This window comes from Prionailurus bengalensis, chromosome D1 (genome assembly GCF_016509475.1).
Source record: "Prionailurus bengalensis isolate Pbe53 chromosome D1, Fcat_Pben_1.1_paternal_pri, whole genome shotgun sequence".
Classification (NCBI taxonomy): domain Eukaryota; kingdom Metazoa; phylum Chordata; class Mammalia; order Carnivora; family Felidae; genus Prionailurus; species Prionailurus bengalensis.
This window is the reverse complement of record NC_057346.1, coordinates 1,865,251-1,879,614: the sequence shown is the minus strand read 5'-3', so window position 1 is coordinate 1,879,614 and position 14,364 is coordinate 1,865,251. Positions and strand designations below refer to the sequence as shown.

At 39.1% G+C, this 14,364-nt stretch overlaps 1 protein-coding gene across 8 annotated transcripts in view; it reads right to left on the bottom strand.

The window, feature by feature from the left end:
• The window catches only part of DYNC2H1 (dynein cytoplasmic 2 heavy chain 1), a 347,574-nt gene that overhangs the window by 61,977 nt on the left and 271,233 nt on the right, over window positions 1–14,364 (bottom strand). The gene's annotated exons all lie outside the window — the stretch shown is intronic.

The following is a 14,364-nucleotide window of genomic DNA, read 5'->3' as shown; positions in this document are numbered from 1 at the left end:
CTTAGCTCCTACAGACATTCCTTAAACTATAAACAGAACAAAATATAATAGTACTTCCATCCCAAAACCACACTCAGAAGAGAAGACATTTAAAAAGTGCTCTAAATTAAAGTTAAATAAGTAAATAAAACCATTCTACATCAGTTTTCCGTTTAACATCTGACCTCATTCTCCACTGTGTACACTTCTTTCCTGCACAATATTCGTTAGTTCATGTTCGTCCTATCACACCTCTTCTGTGAGGGTTTGCTGGACTTTGCAAACACGATAAAAACATCACTCAAACTTCTGAACTTGAGCAATAAGGAGAGAACATCGATGTCACACCCCAGAACACTGATTGTGTAGTTGAGAAAAAACACTGTAGAATGTATCAACAATGCATGGAACACAAACATGACGATGGGAATTCAGGGCGCAGGACGACCTTCGGAAACATGTGATTCCGTTACCTTCCATGTGTAAAGTGAGCCTTCTCAGGAATGTGCCAGAGAAGTGCCAGAACTGTGCTTTGAAGGTGTGGGGAGTTTAACATGACTCCAAATCCTTCGACACGTCTCCCATTGAGGCCTGACCTGGGCGCTCCTCTCCTCAAACGGGGGTCCTGTGACCACAGCAGCAGTTTCATGTACAGTTTCGGGACCAGGCCTCAAGAAATCGATTGCTTGTATTTTCTGTCTTTTCAGACTTTTCAGCTTGGAAGCCATCCACCATTGGTGAAGCCCAAGTTTTGGAGAGGCCCATGTGGCAACAGGCTGAGGTTTCCTGCTCCCAGCCGGCACAGACTTGCCAGACCTGTGACGGAGCTGTGTGGAACAGACAAGCTTTCTTCACCAAGCCCCACCCAAATTTCAGGTTTCTAAGCTGAAAATAAATGAATTTTTAAAATAATGTTTAACCCAGTAGATTTTGGTGGAATTTATCATATGGCAAGACAACTGATGCAGATTTCGGTACCTTCCCGTCGACAGTGAGGTCAGTGTCCCCCAATGTGAGGACGAGCTCAGCGGCAAGGTGGCAGGCAGGACGAGGCACAAGTGATGCTGTGTCGTGGCTTCCAGGTCCAGGCCTCAGGATGAGCACCTTTCATTGTCTGTGTCGTGGGGCATACCATCTCAGAACCAAGATACGATGCTGTAAGGGAGTGAAGCGGCCCAAACGGAGAGGCCCACGGAGACATGCCCCCATGAGGAGTAACCAGTGTCTCCAGCCATCGTCCTGCGGAGTTCCCAGCCACTCATCAGCAACGACATGCCAGCCTGTGAATGGACATCTTGCAAGAAGATCCTCTGGGTCCAGGCTGAGCAGACGCAGCTGGTGTCACACGGACCAGAGATAAGCCTGCCCCACCAGATCCTGCCAAAACTCTACATTCATGAGCTAAATACGTCAATTCTTCTTGTTTTCAGCCATTAAGTTTTGGGGTCATTTACTAGGTAGCAATAAGTAATTGATACACCAGGCTTTCACACTCTTCAGTATTCTGATTTCTTACTGTAGAAAGATAGCTTCTTTTCCTGGCTTATTACATAAATGGTATGTTACTGCAGACACCCCCAACGATCCCCGCCAGCTGGCACTCATGCCTTGGTGAAACCCCCTCAGCGGGAGGATGAACTGGTTCCAGTGACTGGATTCTGATGGAAGAATACAGCGAAAGGGATGGGATGCCACTTTTGAGATTACATTACAACATACTGTAGCTTCTGTGCTCTCTCTCTCTCTCCCGTGCTCACTCTAGGTGAAAAAGTTGCTAAGCTGTGAGCCTGCTTATGGAGACATCCATGGACATATGATCAGTCCCCCATCAGTAGGGCCCAGAGGCCCACCAACAGCCAGGCTGCTGATGCCCTTGGCAGCTGTGAGGACCACAGCCCTAGACAGCACCTGGTTGTGGAGGTGCAGGAGACCCGAGTACTCGCTAAGTCACACGAAGACTCCTGAGCTGCAGAGACTGAGACGCTATACATTCTGGTCATTTATACCACTCAGTTTTATGGCAATTTGCTATGTAGCAACACGTAACAGAGAGAGTTAGCAATATTAATGTCAGGGTAGTTAGCTACCCTGTGTGTCAGTCAGGTTACTACACTCCACTGATGTGGAAGTCTTGATTGTTCAATTCGGCACTTCCATAAGGAGTGTGGACAGTGCTAATCTGCGAACATGTGCAGGACGGGCAGGAGTGTTCAGGAGACTTTTCCAAGAATGAAAGATCTGGTGGGCACCCCTTCTCTCCTCCGCATGCACACAGATGCTCCCACCAGTGGGGATGAGAACACCCCCACCTAGCTGGCTAACGGCATACCTCCCGTGCTGAGCTCTCTGGCGGCCGTGCTCCAGCCAACCGGCCCTCAGCCTGAGTCCGTCTGCCGCACCGTCACAAGCAGGACACCGCAACGGCAGCGCTGACAAGGGCCAGCGACACTTCCAAGTGACTGCTGCCCTGGGGAGAAGAGAAGATAACCGAACACACCTTCAGCTTCGACTGCAGCCCTGGCAGTGGGCTGGGGGCAGACACCTGGGCTGACTACAGGCCCACCTCCAATGAAACCTGGGGGGACAGGGCTGGCCCGGTGCCCTGTACTTTGGCACTGCTGCAGCTCTGGGAAACAACCGGTCCGACCAAACTCTAGCCAAAGGTGCCCCAGACTGGCTCACTAGCAACACAGGGACCACACCCGGCCCACAACAGGCAAAGACAGCCTCTGCAGACGACTGGCCTGAAGGCAAAGGGATCTCGGCCACAAAAGGACACACAAAACACACGTGGGAGACACCTTGGAAGGACATGCCAGGGCCTCTTCCTCATAAGGACACTAGTTTCAAGAGCGGGAGACATAGCCAACTTTCCTAATACTCAGAAACAGACACAGAGAGTTAGACAAAATGAGGACATAGAGGAATCCATCCCAAATGAAAGAACAGGACGAAATCATAGAAAGACACCTAAAGGAAAGGGAGATAATATGCTTGATAGAGAACTTAAAGTAATGTCATACATGAATTGACACTTCTCCAAAGACGACATCCAGATGGCCAACCAACATGAAAAAATGCCCAACGTCACTCATCATCAGGGAAAGACAAATGAAAATCACACTGAGATACAACCTTCCACCTGTCGGAATGGCTCAGATTAACAACTCAGGCAACAACAGATGTTGGCGAGGATGCGGAGAGATAGGATCTCTTTGGCACTGCTGGTGGGAATGCAAACTGGTGCAACCACTCTGGAAAACAGTATGGGGTTTTAAAATAGAAAATTAAAAATAATGAAAAACAGAACTACCTACGACCCAGCAATTGCACTACTAGGTATTTATCCAAGAGATACAGGTATGCTGTTTCGAAGGGACACAGGCACCCCCATGTTTATAGCAGCCCTATCGACAATAGCCAAAGTACGGAAAGAGCCCAAATGTCCATCGATGGATGAATGGATAAAGAAGATGTGGTAGAGTATTACTCGGCAATCAAAAAGAATGAAATCTTGCCATTTGCAACTATGTGGATGGAACCAGAGAGTGTTATGCTAAGCAAAATTAGTTAGAGAAAGACAAATATCATACGATTTCACTCATATGAGCACTTTAAGACACAAAACAGATGAACACAAGGGAAGGAAAGCAAAAATAATATAAAAACAGTGAGGGGGACAAAACAGAAGAGACTCTTAAGAGAACAAATAGAGGGTTGCTGGAGGTGTAGTGGGGGGGGGGGGATGGGCTAAATGGGTAAGGAGCATTAAGGAATCTACTCCTGAAATCACTATATGCTAACTAACTTGGATGTATTAAAAATAAATAAATAATAAAAAAGAACATACCTATCAATAATTACTTTATTGTGAATGGAATCACACTCTAATAAAAAGACAAAGGGTGACAGAAGGGATGAAAAAACCAAGACCCATCTATATGTAGCCAGAGGAGATTCCTTTTAGACCCCAAAACACATGCAGATTAGAAGTGTGGGGATGGAAAAACATTTCTCATACAAATGGAAGAGAAAAGAAAGCTGGGGTAGCAACAGTTAAATTGGACAAAATACACTTTAAAACAAAGACTGTAGGGGCCACTGGGTGGCTCAGTTGGTTAAGTGTCTGACTTGATTTCGGCTCAGGTCATGACCCTGTGGTTTGTGGGTTCGAGCCCTATGTCAGGCACTGCAACGACAGTGTGGAACCTGCTTGGGATTCTCTCTCTCCCTCTTTGTCTGCCCCTACCCCACTCGTGCTTGATCGCGTTCTCTTTCTCTCTCTCTCAAAATAAATAAATAAACTTAAAAAAAAAATGACACTATCCAACAAGAAGACACAAGAATTGCAAATATTTATGCACCCAAAATGAAAGAACCCAAATACATAAAGCAACTATAAACAAACATAAACAAAATAATCAATACTAACACAAGCCAAATTCATTCTATGAGGCCAGCGTAAAACACACAAAGACATTACAAAAGAAAAAGGCCAGTATCAATGATGAATACAGATGCAAAAATTATCAATAAAATATTAGCAAACCAAATTCAGCAATACATTAAAATAATCACTCACCAAGATCCAAGTGGAATTACTACCAGAATGCAAGAATGGTTCAATATCCACAAATCAATCAACTTACCTACTTTCTAATTCTAGAACACTTTCATTACACTCTAAAAATAATCTATCTATGTAGTCACTTCTCCATTTCCCTATTAACAGAGGATGATTTTTAATTGATTTTAGCCTTCTGTAATTGCTTTCAATGATATTTTGCAGTTTTTATTGTACAAGTCTTGCTCTTTTTTCTTATTTCCCTGTATCTACTCTTCAATACTATCATAAGTGGAATGGCTTTCCTAATTTCCTTTTGGATACTCTAAATACTAAAATCTAGCATTCACTGCTACTGTATAGAAATGCAACTGACTTCAGTATATTTATATTCTTATTGTAACTTTCATATTCATTTTCCTAATGATTAATGATACTAAGAATTTTTCACGTTTCCTTGTCAACTGTGTACTTTTTTATTTTTTAATTAAGTGTAGTTCACACAGTTTTATCTTAGTTTCACGTGTATGATATGATTCAACAATTCTATACATTACTCAGTTCTCATCTAGATTAGGTGTACTCTTAATTCCCTTTATCCATTTCACTCATACTCCCATCACCTCTGTGCTGGCAACCACCATTTTGTTCTCTGTATTTAGAGACTTTCTGATTGTCTCACTTTTCCATTGCTGATTTTGCTTCTTGAATTGCACACATGAGTGAAATCATACAGTATTTCTTTCTCTTATTTCACTTAGCACTGTACCCTAGGGATTCATCCGTGTTGCTGCAAAAGGCAGAATTTCATCCTTTTTTACTACTGAACAATATGCCATCGTATACATACACACACATGCACACACCATATCTTCTGTATCTACTGATCTGGATGTGTGTGGATGAACCATCCACATCCTTACACCATACACATAAATAAACTGAATAATGATTAAATACGTAAATGTACCTGAAACCATAACAATCCTAGAAGAAAACAAATAGCGATTTCTTTAACATCATATAAAACACTTTTCTAGATATGATGCTCCTCAGGCAAGGGAAACAGAAGCAAAATTAAAGTATTTGGACTACACCAAAATAAAAAGCTTTTGCACAGAAAGGAAATAATCAACAAAAGGAAAAGACAACACACTGAATGGGAGAAGCTATTTGTAAATAATCTATCTGATAAGGGGTAAATATCTAAAATATATAAAGAACTTGTACAACTCTACACACACACACACACACACACACACACACACACACACACACACAAACCAAATAATCTAATTTAAAAATGGGCAGAGAACCTGGATAGACATTTTTCCAAAGAAGACATACAGATGGCCAAAAGATACTTAGAAAGATGCTCAACATCACTCATCATCAGGAAAATGCAAATCAAAACCACAATGAGATTCCACCTCACATCTGTCAGAATGGCAACAATCAAAAACACAAGAAACAACAAGAAATAAAAATCAAGTGTCACCATGGTTGTAGAGAAAAAGGAATCCTTGTGCACTGTTGGTGGAAATGTAAATTGGTGCAGCCACTGTGGAAAACAGTATGGAGATTACTCAAACAATGAAAAACAGAATTAACATATGATCCAGTAATCCCACTATTGGGTATTTACCCAACAAAAAGGAACACAAGAATTTGAAAAGATACATGCAGACATGCAGACACCCCTATGTTCACTGCAGCATTATTTACAAAAGCCAACATAGGGAAGCAACCCAAGTGTCCTCCCATACATAAATGGATAAATAAAATGTGGTATATGTATACCTTCTTATTAAAGTGTCTAATCAAGTATTTTTTAAAAATTTGGAATGCTTGTCTTCTCATTATTAGTTATACTTCAAAAAATTTCTACATATATGTTCCTTTGTTGAGTATGTCTAGTTAATCTTTCTCCTGTCTGTGGCTTACATTTTATATTCAAAACAGTATAATCAATTTGGGGGTAATTTTTATATGTTTGGAGATACAGGTGTAGGTTTTTAATTAATTTTTTTTGGCTTTGGCTCTTCAATTGCTCTATACTATTAAAGAGATTTTCCTTTCTCCCTTTTAATTGACATAGTATATTTGGTGAATCAATTGATCATACATCTGTGGGTCTTTTCCTGGACTTTATTACATTCCATTGAGCTATATATCTATTTTTATACCAATACCATAGTGCTTCGATTGTATCTTCCTAACAGTTCCTGAAATCATGCTGAGTAAGATCTTTCATTTCATTCTTTTCCAATACTATTTAGCATACACTAGGTCTTTTGTATTTTTGCAAAAAAAAAAATAGAAGCAAATGTTAGTCACTACAAAAGATTATGTAGTGGTTCTGATTGGGGTTGTTTTGAACTTCTCAATTAATTTGGGAAGAATTAACATCTTAACAATACTGGGTCTCCGGATACACGAACACAGTACACCTTTCAGCGCATCTTTCCATTTATTTGACTCTTGTTTACTGTCACTCTTCAAAGCTTTGTGGTTTTCAATGTGTACAAAAGTGTTACACATTTTTGGTCAATTTCATCCTGAAATTGCAAGTAGTACTTTTAATTTCAATTTTCAAAAGTTTGTTTCCAGAATATGTATCATTTTGACATACTTACTCTGTATCCCACAACTGCTAAATTTAAATGTTCTTACTAGCTCTGGAACTTTTTTGTACATTCTGTAAGACGTTGAAAATAGATAACCATAAGTTCTGCAAATAAATACAGATTTCCTTCTTCTTTTCCAGCCTTATCTTTTTTTTTTTTTTTAATTTGTCATGCTAGCTAGACCCTTCAGCCCAATGCTGAATAGAAGCAGTGAGAAAGGACCTTGATGCCTTATTCCTGGTCTTAAGAGGAAAGCATTCAGTCCTTTACTATTATGTTAGCACAGCTTTTTCATGGATGCCCTTTATCTGGTTGAGAAGGTCCATTAATCCTGATTTGCTGAAAATTTTAATCATGACTGGTCGCTGACTTTTGTCTAATGCCTTTTCTGTGTCTATTGAGATAAACATGTAATTTCTTATTAGTCTACTAAAATGATAATTAACATTGTTTTTTTTAATTCAACCTAACTTGTGTTCTTAGAGTAAATCCCACTTAGAATCCATTTTTACATTTTGTTGAATTTTGTATTTTTGCCAAGAACAATTAGAAACAAATGTTCAATTTGCTAATATCTTGTTAAGTTTTGAGTCTATGTTCAGGAAGGAAGTTAATCTACAGATTTCTTCCATTGCAATACCTCTGTTAGCTTTTGCAATCAGGCCATGCTGGTCTCAGAAAGTGTAGTGAAATATTCCTGCCTCTTCTATTTTCTGAAAGTGTTTACACAGAGTTGGTATTATTTAAGTATTTATTACATTTCAGCAGTAAACTCTAAGAGTTATGGGAACTTTAATAAAATTCAACTTCTTTAATAGGGAGTAGAGGCTATCTGTCTCTCCTTGAGTGAGCTTTGGTAGTGTGTATCTTTCAAGAAATTCATAAAATTCATCTCAGTTGTTGAATTTATCAGCATAAAGTTGTTTAAGATATTCTATTATCCTTTGAATGTCTGTAGAAACGTAGTGATGTCCCTATCTTATTCCTGATACTGGTAACTTCTGACTTCCTTATTTCCTTGTCTTTCTTTTGGACTAATTAAGTAAAGCATATGTTTCCATCTTATGTCCTATATAGACTCATCATGCATACCTCTGTGATATTTGTATTTGTTGCATTGGGATTTATAGTATACATCTTTTTTTTTTTAATTTGCATCCAAGTTAGTTAGCATATAATGCAATAATGATTTTGGGAGTAGAATCCAGTGATTCATCCCCTACATATAACACCCAGTGCTCATCCCAACAAGTGTCCTCCTTAATGCCCCTTGCCCATTTAGCCCATCCCCCCCACCCTCAACACCTCCAGCAACCCTCAGTTTGTTCTCTATATTTAGTAGTCTCTTATGTTTTGTCCCCCTCCTTGTTTTTATATTATTTTTGCTTCCCTTCCCTTACGTTCATCTGTTTTGTTTTTTACATTCCACATGAGTGAAGTCCTTTGATACTTATCTTTCTCTGACTAATTGCACTTAGAATACCCTCTAGTTCCATCCACATTGTTGCACATGGCAAGATTTAATTCTTTTTGATTGCCGAGTAATACTCCATTGTATACACATACCACATCTTCTTTATCCATTCATCTGTTGATGGACATTTGGGCTCTTTCCATATTTTGGCTATTGTCAATAGTGCTGCTATAAACACTGGGGTGCATGTGTCCCTTTGAAACAACATACCTGTATTCCTTGGATAAATACCTAGTAGTACAATTGCTGGGTCATAGGGTAGTTCTATTTTCAAATTTTTAAGGAACTTCCATACTGTTCTCCAGAGTGGTTGCACGAGTTTGCATTCACGCCAGCAGGGCAAAAGGGTTCCTCTTTCTCCACATCTTCACCAACATCTGTCATTGCCTAAGTTGTTAATGTTAGCCATCGTGACAGGTATGAGGGGGCTATCTCATTGTGATTTTAATTTGTATTTCCCTGATGATGAGTGATGTTGAGCATTTTTTTAATACGTCTGTGGGAGGCCGGACCCTGGTGCCAGGCTGAGACCGGGTCGAGCAACGGCTCCCTGTTGACTCAGCCAACCCGGTGGTTCCCCCTCCCATTCCCCCACTTGCAAGGGCATACGAAAGCCTTGTCAAGGCTGAGAAAGTTAATTCCTGAAGCCTGTGGTCTGTGGGTGTTGGCAGTAATGTTACCCCCCCTTTTCTACCCCGGGTCAAATAGAAACAAACATGGGAACAGTGTTTTGCTAGCAATCTATCAACAAGGTCTTGCTGTGACCCGTTTAGAAAGTTCACAAGGTACACAGAACTAAATGTTTTGGCTGGCAGTGATCATGTGAAACCTGTTTATTCTTAGAATGACCTGATCCATAAGAGTCTTATAAAAGATTGTGTACAGCAACAATAAAGCCGTCACTTGGGCCATCAGCCCAGGGGACCCTCCTGTTCCCAAACTGGCTTCTCTTCTCTTTTTCTTACATTCCCCTACCCTCAGGACCCTGATCTCGGTGTTTGCTGCGCCGGTCGCAACATACGTTGGTTGGCCATCTGGATGTCTTCTTTGGAGAAGTGTCTTCATGCCTTTTGCCCATTGCTTCACTGGATTATTTGTTTTGGGGAGTGTTGAGTTTGATAAGTTCTTTATAGATTTTGGATACTAACCCTTTATCTGATAAGTCATTTGCAAATATCTTCTCCCATTCCGTAGGTTGCTTTTAGTTTTGCTGATTGTTTTCTTCGCTGTGCAGAAATTTTTATCTTTATGAAGTCCCAGTAGTTCATTTTTGCTTTCGTTTCCCTTGCCTCCAGAGATGTGTTGAGTAAGAAGGTGCTGCATCCAGTGTCAAAGAGGTTTTTGCCTGCTTTCTCCACTAGGATTTTGATGGCTTCCTTACATTTAGGTCATTCACCCATTTTGAGTTGATTTTTGTGTATGGTGTTAAGTAAGTGGTCCAGGTTCAATATTCTGCATGTCGCTGTCCAGTTTTCTCAACCCCATTTGCTGGAGAGATTGTCTTTTTTCCATTGGATATTCCTTCCTGCTTTGTCAAAGATAAGTTAGCCATATGTTTGTGGGTGCACTTCTGGGTTGTGTATTCTGTTCCATTGATCTAAGTGTCTGTTTTTGTGCCAGTACCATACTGTCTTGATGATTACAGCTTTGTAATACAGCTTGAAGTCCTGGATTGTGATGCCTCCTGCTTTGGTGTTCTTTTTCAGGATTGCTTTGGCTATTTGGGGTCTTTTCTGGTTCCAGAAAAATTTTAGCATTGTTTGTTCTAGCTATGTGAAGAATGCTGGTGTCATTTTGATAGGGGTTGCACTGAATATGTATATTGCTTTGGGTAGTTATCAACATTTTAACAGTATTTGTTCTACCAATTCATGACCTTGGAATGTCTTCCAATTTTTTGTGTGTCTTCTTCAATTTCTTTCATAAGCTTTCTACAGTTTTTAGCGTATAGATTTTTAACCTCTTTGGTTAGTTTATTCCTAGGTATTTTACGGGTTTTTGTGCAACTGTAAATGGGATCGATTCCTTGATTTCTCTTTCTGCTGCTTCACTGTTGGTGTATAGAAATACAACCGATTTCTGTGCACTGATTTCACAACCTGCAATTGTGCTGAATTCATGGATCAGTTCTAGCAGTGTTGTGGTAGAATCTTTTGGGTTTTCCACATAGAGTATCATGTCGTCTGCAAAGGATGAAAGTTTGACTTCCTCCTTGACCATTTGGATGCCTTTTATTTCTTTGTGTTGTCTGACTGTTGAGGCTAGGACTTCCAATACTATGTTGAATAACAGTGGCAAGTGTAACATCCCTGTTGTGTTCCTGACCTTAAGGGAAAAGCTCTTAGTTTTTCCCCACCGAGGATGATATTAGCTGTGGGTCTTTTGTATATGACTTTTATAATCTTGAGGTATGATCCTCTATCCCCACTTTCTTAAGGGTTTTTAATCAAGAAGGGATGCTATATTTTGTCATGTGCTTTCTCTGTATCTACTGAGAGGATCTCTTTTCTTTTACTGATGTGATGAATCACATTGATTTGTGAATATTGAACCAGCCCTTCATTGCAGGTGTAAGTCCCACTTGATCGTGGTGAATAATTCTTTTAATGTATTGTTGGATCTGGTTGGCTAGTGTCTTGTTGAGAATTTTTGCGTCCATGTTCATCAGGGAAATTGGTCTATAGTTCTCGTTTTTAGTGAGGTCTATGTCTGGTTTTGGAATCAATGTAATACTGGCCTCATAGAATGTCTTTGGCAGTTTCCCTTCCATTTCTAGGTTTTGGAACAGCTTCAAAAAGTAGGTGTTAACACTTCTTTAAATGTTTGGTAGAATTCCCCCTGGAAAGCTGTCAGGCCCTGGACTCTTGTTTTTTGAGAGAATTTTGACTACTAATTCAATTTCTTTACTGGTTATGTCTCTATTCAAGTTTTCTATTTCTTCTTGTTTCACTTTTGGTGATTTATGTTTCTACTAATTTGTCCACTTCTTCCAGGTTGCCTAATTTATTGGCATATAATTGGTCATAATATCTCTTATTATTGTTTGTATTTCTGAAGTGTTGGTTGTGATCTCTCCTCTTTCATTCCTGATTTTATTTATTTCCCTTTTTCTTTTTATCAAACTGGCTAGAAGTTTATCAATTTTGTTAATTCTTTCAAAGAACCAGCTCCGGGTTACATTGATCTGTTCTGTTTTATATTTTATTTTATTTTATTTTATTTTGGGGGCAGCAGTATTGATTTCTGTTCTAATCTTTATTATTTCCTATTTCTTCTGCCAGTTTGGGGTTTTATTTGCTGCTCTTTTCTACCTCTGGAGGGGTAAGGTTAGGTTGTGTATCTGGGACCTTTCTTCCTTCTTTAGGAAGGCCTGGATTGCTATATACTTTCCTCTTCTGATCACCTTTGCTGCACATCAGAGGTTTTGGGCTGTGGTGTTATCACTTTCATTGGCTTCCATGTACTTGTTAATTTTCTCTTTAACTTCTTGGTTAACTCATTCATTCTTTAATAGAATGTTCCTTAATCCTCAAGTATTTGTTGTTTTTCCATTTTTTTTCTTGTAGTTGATTTCAAGTTTCACGGTGTTGTGGTCTGAAAATATGCACGGTATGATCTCATTTTGTACTTTTGTACTTGTTGGGGGCTGATTTGTATCCCAGTATGCAATCTCCTCTGGAGAATGTTCCACATGCACTTGAGAAGAATGTATTCCGCTGCCTCAGGATGAAATGTTCTGAATATATCTTTTAAGTCCATCTGGTTCAATGCGTCATTCAAAGACACTGTTTCATTGTTGATTTTCTGCTTAGATGATCTGTCCACTGCTGTAAGTGGGGAGTCGAAGTCCCCTACTATTATTGTCAGTGAGTTTATGTTTGTAATTGTTTTATATATTTGGGTACTTCCACGTTGGGGGCATAAATGTTTACAATGGTTAGACTCTCTTGGTGTATAGACCCCTTAATTATGATATAATGCCCTTCTTCATCTCTTGTTACAGTCTTTATTTTAAAATATAGATTGTCTGATAGGAGTATGGCAACTCCAGCTTTCCTTTGGCAACCATTAATATGATAGGTGGTTCTCCATCCCTTTATTTTCAATCTTAAGGTGTCTTTAGGTCTAAAGTGGGTCTCTTGTAAACAGCATATAGAGATCTTGTTTTCTTATCCATCTATTACCCTATGTCTTTTGATTGGAGCGTTTAGTCCATTGACATTTAGAGTGAATACTGAAAGATACGAATTTATTGCCATTGTGTTGCCTGTAGAGTTGGAGTTTCTGGTGGTGTTCTCTGGTGGTTTCTAGTCTTTGTTGCTTTTGGTCTTTTTTGTTTTGTTTCATCTTTTCTCCCCTCAGAGACTCCCCTTTGAAATTTCTTGCAGGGCTGGTTGAATGGTCACAAACTCCTTTAGTTTTTGTTTGTCTGGGAAACTCTTTATCTCTCCTTCTATTTTGAAGACAGCCTTGCTGAATAAAGAATTCTTGACCACATATTTTTTCCAATTCAGCATGTTGAATACATCCTGCCACTCTTTCTGGTCTGCCATGTTTCTGTGGCTAGGTCTGCTGTGAATCTGATCTGTCTTCCCTTATAGGTTAAGGACTTTTTTTTTTTTTTTTTTTTGCTGCTTTCATGATTCTTTGTATATTTTGTAAATGTGACTACGATATGCCTTGTTGATGGCCCGTTTTTGTTGAATCTAATGGAAGTCTGTGCTTCCTGGATTTTGATGTCTGTGTCTTTCCCCAGGTTAGGAAAGCTTTCCACTATGAGTTGCTCACATAACCCGTCTACCCCTTTTTCTCTCTCTTCATCTTCTGGGACTCCTATGACTCAGATGTTATTCCTTTTTAATTAGTCACTTTGTTCTCTAATTCTTCTATCATGCTCCTTTGCCTTAGTTTCCCTCTTTTTTCCTGCTTCATTATTCTCTGTAAGTTTGTCCTTTACACTGCTAACTCGCTACTCTGCTTCATCCATCCTTGCCACTGTGGCATACATTTGAGATTGCAGCTCAGTTACAACATTTTTTATTTTGCCCTGACTAGACTACTTATTTTATCTCCACAGAAAGGGATTCTATGCTTTTTTCAACCCCAGTTAGTATTCTAGTATTTTTATGATTCTAAATGCGGGTTCACACATCTTGTTGATATCTGTGTTAAGTCCCTGGCTATTTCTTCCTGTTCTTTCTTTTGTGGTGAATTCCTTCTTTTTGTCATTTTGGAGGAAAAAAAATAATTAATAAAAAATAAAATTAAAAAAATTCAAAACAATTCAAAAAAACCAAATAAAGGAAGCTAGATCTTACGTGTATTTTCGTCTGGTTGTTGAAATAAGCTTGAAAGAATAGAGAAAAAAGGGATAGAAAATAAAAAAGACAAACCATTAAAAATTAATAGAAAGGTATACAATAAAATAGAATAAAATGAAATAAAGTAAAATAGAATAAACAATTCACAAAAAAATTAAAATATGGAGTATATAGTAAAAGAAATTTTAAAACTTTTTCATAAAAACAGAAAATGAAAATAATTTTTTCTCTTTTTGCACCCAAGAATAAGAAAAAAAAAGGACTCGATGGACCAGCGCATAGAATGACATTACATTCAGTTTCCCCTAGAAATCTAACTATGAAGCACTTTATAGTCTGTGCACTAAGCAGGCAGAGGGACTTGTAGTGGTCTTGTACAGCATGTTCTTGGAGGGCACA